Source organism: Marmota marmota, unplaced genomic scaffold, assembly GCF_001458135.2.
Source record: "Marmota marmota marmota unplaced genomic scaffold, marMar, whole genome shotgun sequence".
Classification (NCBI taxonomy): Eukaryota; Metazoa; Chordata; class Mammalia; order Rodentia; family Sciuridae; genus Marmota; species Marmota marmota.
Window position 1 is genome coordinate 393,692 of NW_026000140.1, and position 10,690 is coordinate 404,381.

The window sequence follows — 10,690 nt, forward strand, 5'->3', positions numbered from 1 at the left end:
GTGGTGGTAAGTTCAGTAAAATTACCAATTTTGGTGTTCCACTATAGGAAAGAAAAGAATATAGCTTAGAGAACATTCCATGAGGAAAGATATAGAATGAACATTGCAAACAAATACTTAATGCATAATACTAGGATTACCTGAAATAGAAATTTGCCAATGCTTTCTGGCATCTGGGGCTCATATTCATTTCTTAGTAACATATGGAGGCAATGTTTTATCCATTCTGGGAGAAAAGTTCATTTTAATGAAGGTAGGGAAAAAAAAAAAAACTCCCCAAATCAAAAATATGAAGACTTCTGACATGAAAATCAACATCATCCTCCTGTCAGTTTTACTAATCCTAAATACTTTTCTTTTAGTTAGATATATGCTAATTATAAAAATGCTATGTAGAGGCATCCAGTTTGAGCATCCAGTTGTTCTAAATTCGAGACTTGACCATTTTTGCTTATTTGAACTTATTTGACAGTGCTTATTTTTTATAATCTTAAAGATGATCAAATGTAATATTCTTTGTTAAGTGTACTGATAGGAAAATATGTGGATAAGTAGTAGTTACTTTTTTAGTAGAATTTTATTGTTGATTGCCTTCATTATATGATTTTAACAATTTTTTTTCCAGAAGAATTAAGTCAATTCTCAGGACTCCACAATTATGGAAATTGGTAAGTTTGGAAGTTACATATATAACCAACCCTTGATCCTACTTCCATTTGAAAGATTTTTTTATAGTGATAATTTATTTAAATAACAACCTAAAAGCACCTAATTTTAACAAATATAACCCATATTGGAAATTCCTATACAAGTATGGTGTGGATGCTACTAATTTTCCATGAGTATGGATGTTTCTGTCTTTGAAACTGGTAAACCCCATAGTGGGATTCTATTCTTAATGATCACTGTGATAGAAATCCATAGCAAGTCATAGAGTGGATTCAAGTGGTTTCCTTTTCACTAAAGTTGAAAAGGTCCACAGATGTGTTTTGATAGCCTTCATATACTATACCAGAGACCTAATGTGTGTGTGTGTGTGTGCATGTGTGTGTGTGTGTGTGTGTGTGTGTTCCCTTTCCAATGGGTAGAATTCCTTCCAATGGGTCACATGAAGGAAAATGATAAAATTCTGAACTATGTGGAAGCAGTATCTTCGAATCATCTTATCATACATTCTACGATACTACAAAAGATAGTAGTACTACTTAGTAATAAATTTTCTTCAATTCTTACAATCAAGAGCTATGTATATGTATGTCAGTAATACAAAAATAAAAATAACATTGTTATCTGATGTAATATGTATTATATCATAGAAATTTTTCTTACTCACAAAATTATTCAATATAACTAACCTTATATTTCTATTTCTATTCACAGATGTGACTGAGATTTCCATTCTCTGAATTTCTCCTGTCTACCATGTGAAACCAACTGATCCAAAAGCTTTGGCTGCTATTTTAGAATAGAAAAATGCTGTTTTTAGGGCAATCTTTCTTGAGTCATCTACTGTATTTTAGATAGCAATATCAGCCTTTCCTTAAGTTTTTCTAAACAGTTTATTGTCCAAATTCCAATTGAGTCATGACAATATGGAGGGTAACTAATCAGAGAATATTACAGTCTTTACTAAGTTGCTATGATCGAAATTTTGTTTAAAAAGTTTTTGAATTGTTTCTTCTGCAAGTGGCATCATTTCCAATAATTGTCTACAGTCCCTGAGATTTTCTCTTTCTTCTTTTCAATAAATTACAATTTAAGGCACAATCCATGTTTTCTGTCATTATTCCTTTCAGCAAGAATTTTTATAATCCTGTCAAGAATCTTCATGCATGTGACATTTTGTTTTTGCTGATTTTTATGACACTCTCAATCATATTTAATGAAGATTTTTAAAAAATATTCACCTCTGACTCATGCTGAAGTATTATGAAAGGCATTTGTAAACCAGGTCCAAGATATTTCATTTAATGTCAACTTTTATACCGTATCTCTCATGTGGACATAGTTACAGTTGCAGAAAGGAATAGCACTGTGGCAGTTACGGCAAACTGGGCATTTGAACAACCAGGTTATGCAACTTATGTATGCCATCTAAGTTTACTTGAGTCAAATCTACTTGATTAAATCTAAGTGTATAGCTAGAGAGATAGATACTTTCAAAGAGGGCAACTAAAAAAAAAAAAAAAACAGTAAGCTGGTTTCTATGGTAAACTGTTCAGTGCCACCAAGAGCCCAACAAGGAGCTATTTCTCAAAATGGCAATTTTGTTAGTTGCTCTCATATCATCAAAGTCCCAGGTAATATGTACCTTACACTAAGTTTCCCACATAACCAGCCTGTCCTGAAATTTTAATGAGCTACTGGATCTACCAGATCATAGTTAGTCAGTTTTTTGTCATGGTGACCAAATTACCTGACAAGAACATCTCAGAGGATAAAAAGTTTATTGGGGCTCATGGCTTCAGAAGTTCAGTCCATGGTGGACTGACTTCATTGCTTTGGGCCTGAATTGAGACAGAACATCATGGCAGAAGAGCATTGTGTAGGATATCTGTTGAGATATTGGAAGCCAGGAAACAGAAAGTCAGAAAGCGTAGAGCACAGGAACAAAATATAATCCTCAAAGGCATGTCCCAGTGCCTTACTTCCTCCAGGTATATTACTTGGTAATACATTAAAATTATTAATCCATCAAATGGATTAATCCACTTATTAGGTCACACATCTCATAAACTAATCATTTCACCTCTGAACTTTCCTGGATTACCTAACACATGAGCTTTTCAGGGACTACCTCATACTACCAAATAGATATAAAATACCTAAATATATGTTTTTGCCTTAAAAAAAATGATTGCTGGGTTTCCTGCTTTTGCTTAGAATTACGAAGTACAAAGAGAAACAATTTGCTTTTCCATCTGGAGATGTTTTACTCAGAATATCGAACCTGCAGAAAATTAATGGAGGAGGAATTCCCTTGTGACTATATAAAATGTGTCTTTCAGGTTCTTCATCTTGTTATTTTACAAGGCACCTATGGTATTTGGTACTTTCATGAATCCTATAGGAATGAAGTCATAAACTTTATAGATGCATGATTAACCATGGGATGCTAAGAAAGTCATGCTTTCTGCCAACTAAATTACAGTGCAAGACTAGAGTAGACTTTCCTTTGAAACTGTTCAATGAAGAGGAGGCTTCTATTTGTAAAACAAAAACAATTTATTTTCTGTCACTATTTTATTCAATTTTTTCTTTATTTTTTATAAGAATGAAGACAATGAATTTATGAGATTACTATCTGTAAAGCAAGTACCAAGAATATAACTGAAAATTACCACATTTAAAATATTACCTTCAATATGTATCACTGCCTCATTAAACTTACATGATCTTTTGTTATTCTCTGAGAAGCAATTGGAAATAGAATAATATTATGAGATGATTCACAACTATTTCATCTGTTCTCTTTGACATTCATCATAATTTCCCCAGAAATGTAGTGTGCTTTTAATTTATTGCTTTAATATAAAAGAAAATACATTAATTATTTATTATCTTTTTCTCTCTCCTTATTCCATACATCAGAAAACAATATAAACATTAGATTAGTTTCTATAAACATTTAAGCTGGGAATTTATTATAAATAGTTTATACTCTATGTGATTTAAAAAGATTTACAGGGCCTGGGCCTGTAGCTCAGTGGCAGAGCATTTGCCTAGAATATGTGAGGCAATGGGTCCAGTCCTCAGCACCACATAATAAAATAAATAAAATAAAGGCATGTTGTCCATCTACACCTACAAAAAAAAATGGGACTTATGGGAGAAATTCGAAACGTGGATTGGCATATAAAATCTCTCAATTTTTACATATGGTGAATTTTTTTTTAATTCCATATGTAGCCAAAATATGAAAAAAACACAAATGTAGCCTCTTTTTCTTCAAAAAACCTGAAATTCATTGGCTATATTCAGCTCGTATGATACCAATCTATGTATCCCCTGCTGTAAATTAAATGAAGAGTTCTATTGAGTTTTTAAATTCCTACTTAGAATATACATCTAGATTGAAAACTTGTTACAGTGAAGCAACAGTGTGAAATGGAAAATTAAGTTAGTCATCAAAGAAAATAAAAGAATATGATTTCATCATGAAAAGAAGCGCAATGGGAAGAACTTCAGAAGCAATTCTGGGAGTTAGTTATTCTCTAATTCTTTCATATCTTCCAGTATACTATACTTAATGATTGGGATCCCACTTTCCTTAGTTTCACATGAGATCTACCAAAGTTGTGAATTCTGGTGTCATTTTAATTGCTAAGGACATAGGTTGGTTTTCAACATTTTTTTCTCCAAGCCTTGGACTACTTTTTAATCCACTTGATCATTGTCAAAGAACGAAAACATACCTTGTCATGTTGAAATAGTTCTTAAAATTCTATCAGTATGTGTCCTGTATTTGGAATTGAAGCCCAATCTCTCTCCTTCTCTGCACAATCCCATTATGTGGTACTATAACTGTAATAGTTCTGAACAAAGTCTTCCTTTACTAACAAGTTTCATTGATTTTTTCTTTAACATCTTATATTGAAGAATAGAACTATTCACAAGATATGCAGATGTTTATCTTTAACAAAGACTGACGTGTATCCAAGATATTTGTGCCTATTTATGTTTACATTCAGTAGTTGCCAAGCATTTTTCTTTGTGAATGTGTGTATGTGCATGTGTGTGCGTGCGCATGCCTACACTCACAGGTGTGTTTGATTTTGCGTTGCTTTTTTTTTTTTTGATATTGCCAATTCTTTTCATTTTAGCCCCTCTGGTGGTCCTGGTATTATACAGTAGCTATAATTTGATTTTTCTGTGAACTGGTGATATTGAGCATATTTTCATACATTTAATGGCCATCAGGATATCCTCTCTTTTTTTCATGAAATTACTAAAAGCATAAAGACTTAAGCAGACTAACTTATTTCAACAGAATGTAAGTCTGGTGATAAACACAGAAAACCCCTATATGCCTAGCTCATATTGTTGTATTAGCCTATAAACTATTATGATGGTTATCTTTCTTACTGACTTGGGGTTCTGTGTATATTTTATATAATATATTGCATGGCTGGAGTTGTGCCTAATATCTTCTCCCTATCTCTGGTTTGTCTTCTCATCCTTTTAATGGCTTCTTGTGATGAACAGACATTTTTAATGAAGAAAAATAATTAATATTTTAAACCAAAATGATATATTTTCCAATGTTATCTTCCAGAAGTTATATTATTTTACCATTCTTAATTTGTTGTCTACTTTGCACTGATTTTTGTGGAAGCATTGAAACTCAATATATCCATAGGGATATCCAAATGACATCTTAATCCACTCAATTTAACTCAAAGATGATATGGTTCAAAACTGAGTTTCAATGAGAGTGATCTATTTTGGGTTCAAGTTTACTCTAAACATACTTCTTCAGTGACTCAACAAAAATCCTGAGAGTTTTACAAGTGCCCTTCATCCTTGGGAGACCTGACATCCAATTTTTATATGTTTCTGCCTCTTAGTTTTGCTCTAGTACTTACCGAAACCTTTATTTTAACAAAGACATCCATCCTGAACTTCTTTGGGGGGAGGTTTACTTCTTCTCTTAGATCTTGGTCTTATAAATATTTTCTGTCTTGCTAGATCTCCAAAGTTGTTCAAAAGATATTTTTAAACATTTAATTCATATTTTCCCATTTCTATTACCCTAAGGATTGGTTAAAATCATCCAGTCTACATTTTGTGAGATAAAAATCCATCTGAAAATAAGTTGTGAGAATATCTTCTTACCCATTTATTTCTTACATTTATTACTTATATTTAAGAAAATTGACCCTTGCCTCTCAATTTCAAATACACATACCATTACATTGCAAATAACACTAAAAATCTTAGTAATGAACTTGATAAGAAAGTATTGTTAATTCTTTTTATTATTTTATTTTGAAATAATAATAGATTCTCAACAATTATGAAGACATGTGTTTGCAAATACATGGAATTATGTTATGTGTATCTTATGAGATTGCCTTTCTTAGCATAATTTCCTTGAGATTCTTCCAGGTTATATTTATAAATAGTTCATTTCTTTTTATGTCAAGTGGTATCCTATGGTATGGATAATTTGTTCAACAACTGATCCATTGAAGTACATCTGGGTACTTCCTAGTTTAGGACTACTCTGAATAAAGGTATGGTGAATAGGTGCATACAAATTTCCATAGGAAAGTTTTCATTTATCTGGGAAAATTGTCCATTTGTATAATTGTTGAATTGTATGGCAATAGCATTCCTCAGTATCTACAAATGTTTTTCAGACTGTATATATTCTTTAACATTCCCTCCAACCATGAATCTGTGGTTCACTTTCTCTGCATTATCACCAGCATTTGTGTCACCATATTTCATTTTTCTCATTCTAGTAAGTTTGCAGTGATAGCTCATGATAATTTTGTGTCATGCTCTAATGGTTAATGATGTTGAACTTCTTTTTATGTGTTTATTTGCCAAGTATATATCATCTTAGGTTAAAAACTTTGATTTTGGCTTTTGACCATTTTTAATAGATTTTTTTAATGTTGAGTTTTTAGCTCTTTTAATGTATTCTAGAGGTCTTTTTCAAATATATGGTTTACAGATATGTTTTCAAAGCCAGTGATTTGTCTTTTCATTCTCTTACAGCATATTTTTAATTTTGAAAAGTTGAATTTATCAAATTCCCTCTTATCATGAGTTTTGGTTCAAAGGATTCTGCCTATTATTCCCTCATGAAGACTTTCTCCTGTTTGTCTTCAAGTTTTATGTCAATCCATCTTAAGTTAATCATTGTATAAGTTATAAGGTTTAGATTGAGGCTTATGCTTTTGCCTCTGGAAGTCCAATTTCTCCAACACCATTTGTTGATAAGTCTGTCTCCATTCTGTTGAGTTTCTTTTTCATCTTTTCAAAATTATATTGTGTACATTAATATGGGTCTATATCTAGATTCTTCATCATTTCCATTGATGTATGTGACTATGCCTCTACTTGTGCCATGTTATCTTCATTATTATAGTTACCCAATAAATCTTCACATTTGGAAGAATGATTGCTCCCATATTTCTTTCTTTCAAAATTCCTTTGGCTAGTCAAGGGACTTTCCCGTTCCACATTAATTTTAGAATAAGTTTGTTTACGCCTATGGAAAAAAATGAAATTGTACCAAATATAAACATCAATCTAGAAATAGTTGGTATCTTATTATATTGAATCTTTTAACTCATGAACACAGTAGTCTATTTAATCATTTAGATGTTTCTAGATTTCTTCCATTAGTGTTTTGTAATTTCACATATAGATACTATACTTGTTTTAAGATTTATACTTAAGTATTTCTTCTTCTTCAGAGTAGTTACAAATTTTGTTGTTATTTTTTTCATTTTGATTGTTGATATTTTATCTTACAAACTTACCAAATTCACTTATTAGTTCAATAATAGTTTCATAGATTCCTTAGAGTCTTCTATCTAGACAATCATCTTTTCTATAAATAGAGGTAATTCATAAAACTGATATTTATTTTTCTCAGCTTTTCAAGCTGTCTAAAACTTCTAGTGCTCTATTAGTAAATGAGTTGTGAGAGTAGATACCCTTGTCTATTCCCAAAATTAGAGGATAAATCTTCACTATTTCACTATTAAGTTTGATGTTAGTTGTAGGTTTTTATATAGATGTTTGTCATGGGAATACGGAAGTTTCTCTTTATTCGTAATTTGCAGAGATTTTACTATGTACTGGTGCTAAATTTTTACAAATCCTTTCTCTGTATAAATTAATATTATCAGTTAATTTTTTTCTTTAGCATTTTGATAAAATAGTCTATATTGATTAGTTTTAAAATATTATATACCTTATCTATATGGACTAAACCCCACTTGGTGGTGGCAGATTTTTAAATATATTTTGGGGGTTTGAATTGTTAATATTTGTTGAGAGATTTTGCATCTAATTTCATTAGAAATACATTGGCTCTCATTTTCTTTGTGTGTGTGTGTGTGTGTGTGTGTGTATACACATATGCATAGATATTAAGTGTATTAATGTGTTTGTGTGTGTTGTAGCTTTTTCTGAGTTTGACATCAGGATAATACTGACCTTATAAAATATGATGAGAAATGTTCCCTCTCTTTTATTTTGGCATGCACTTTTACTTGATTGCTTGCTAAAGTTTTCCTATGAAATTATCTGAGCTCAGAAATATCTTTTTGTGAACTTTTATTAAATTACACAATAAATTTATTTTTAATGGTTATGGTATTATGCATTCAATAATTATAGTATTATTTAATGGTTTTAATTTTATCTATTTCTTCCTGTATGAATTTTGGTATAGTTCTTAGCTAATAGTTAACAATTATATAGTACATAACCTCTTAGTGTTTCTCAGATTAACTTTAAATACACTGATTTTTTTTAAATCAACATACCAACCTTGAAAGTCAGTATTAGTATTACATTTTGGAAAGGGATACTAGGGATTGAACCCAGGTCTGCTTTACCACTGAGCCACATCACCCACAGTTTTTATATTTTGAGACAGGGTCTCACTAAGTTGCTTAGTGTCTCACAAAGTTGCTTAGGGCCTCACTAAGTTGCTGAGGCTAGCTTCGAACTTTTGATCTTTCTGCCTCAGCCTCCCAAGCCACTGGGATTACAGGTATGTGTCACCATACCTGGCTTTATGATTCCATTTTAAAGGTGAGCAAACTGAGGTACTGGAAGAGGAAATAATTTATATAAGGACATATTTCAGTAAACATTGGAGCTCACGTTTAAACCTAGTGTGAATGTCTACAGAGTCCCATTCTTTCAGCCCCTCTACTCTTTCATAGGCTTATCCTTTGAGAAAAAAAAAATGATGTGATTGAAAAATATCAATAATGCCCATTCATATAATAGAGTTAATGAGTTTGTGTTGAGTGTCACAGTATGAGATTGGTGATGTGGGCCAGAGTTGAATAATATAAGATCTTATAGACAACAGCTTTGAGGGGATCTATGTTTATAACAAAATTTTGTTCTGATTGCTGGGTAAGAAAGAGGGGCGATTGTAATTCATTTAGGAAGCCATTTTAGCAGTAGAGAAATAGAAGATAACGAAGAATCTGCATAAATATTAATTCTGGACAAGTGAAACTTTGGAAAGGTCAATACACATTTCCTAGTTGAGACATAGTGATAAACTGAATGTGAAGGCAGTAACAAAGTACCACAAACAAAGTGGCTTCAAACAACAGAAATTCATTTTTTTCACTATTCTGGAGGTTGGAAGTTCATGTTTACTCTAAAAGGTCTAGGAGAAAATCTATCCCATGCCCTTCCCTTAACTTCTGGCGTTGCCAGTAACATCTGGCATTCCTTGGAGATAGGTGCACCACTCCAATTTCTGCCTCTATTGCACATAATATTCCTTCTCGTTTTGTCTCTCTCTTCTCCTCTCTTCAAAAGGTTAACAGTCACACTGAATTAAGGGTCCCTTCTACTTTAATATGACCTCATCTTAACTAATTATATCTGCAACGACCTGCTTTCCAAATAAGTTCATATTCTGAGGTCCCAGAAGGACCAGAATTTAGTAGCGTAAGTGATATAACCTAGTATAAGGATTGAAGAAAAGAAAGGACAGCACAATGACTTCTAAGTTTTCAGTTTGTATGTCAGAGTAGATTGTAGGGCCAGTTTTTGAAGGAAAAGATTCAGGGAAGAGCAAGTGGGAAATGGACACAGTGAAGAGTTGTGATTTTGTATACCAGTTATTGAGATATTAATTAGATACTTAAGGGTGGAGATAAAGAAGGCAGGTAAGTGCATGACTTTGGAGCTTACAAAAGACCTAAGTGGGAGATGTGTATTTGAAAGCCCTCAGCCTAAAGATATATTTTAAGATGAAAAACTGAACAAGTTCAGCCTGGATAAGGCTAATATCTGGATTACTCCAAAGCCTTGAAGCTTTGGAAAAGAGGGAATGAAAGAGGAAGACTGAGAAGTGGAAGGCTGGAAATTCATGTTCACTCTGAAAGGTCTAGGAGAAAGTCTATTCCAGAGAGTTAAGAGAGAAACCAAGGGTTTATAATATTAAAGGCTTCAAATGAAGAGACATATAGTATTTCAGAGAAGAGATGATTAGCTCTACCAAATTCCATTGATGGATTGAATAAAATGAACACAAATGAGCAAGATGAAAATTGTTGGTAATTTGAAACACAGTTGTTTCATTGGGGGATGTAATTTAAGAGAATAAATGAGATTATGAAAACAGAACCTAAAGAATTGGAGGCTCAGTGTTAAAGACAAATTGTTATCTTTGAAGATGGTGGTATTACAGCATAAATAGCATTTGCAACATGCTTATGCTGTAATAAGGAAAGGAAAACATTGGGGAGACAGGAAGATGAAATAGTTTTCAGAAATGTGTCATTGCACAAATTTAGGAGAATGGAATCAAACGTATAAGAGAAGGAGCTGGTAAAGAAAGAGAGAGAGTTCATCACATAAAATGATTACTCCACAGTTAGAGACAATGGTTATCAATCTTACTTCTCTGGAAATTGCTAACACCATGTAAACCAGTTCATCTGATTATGAAAGAACACTTGTTTGTTAGTGT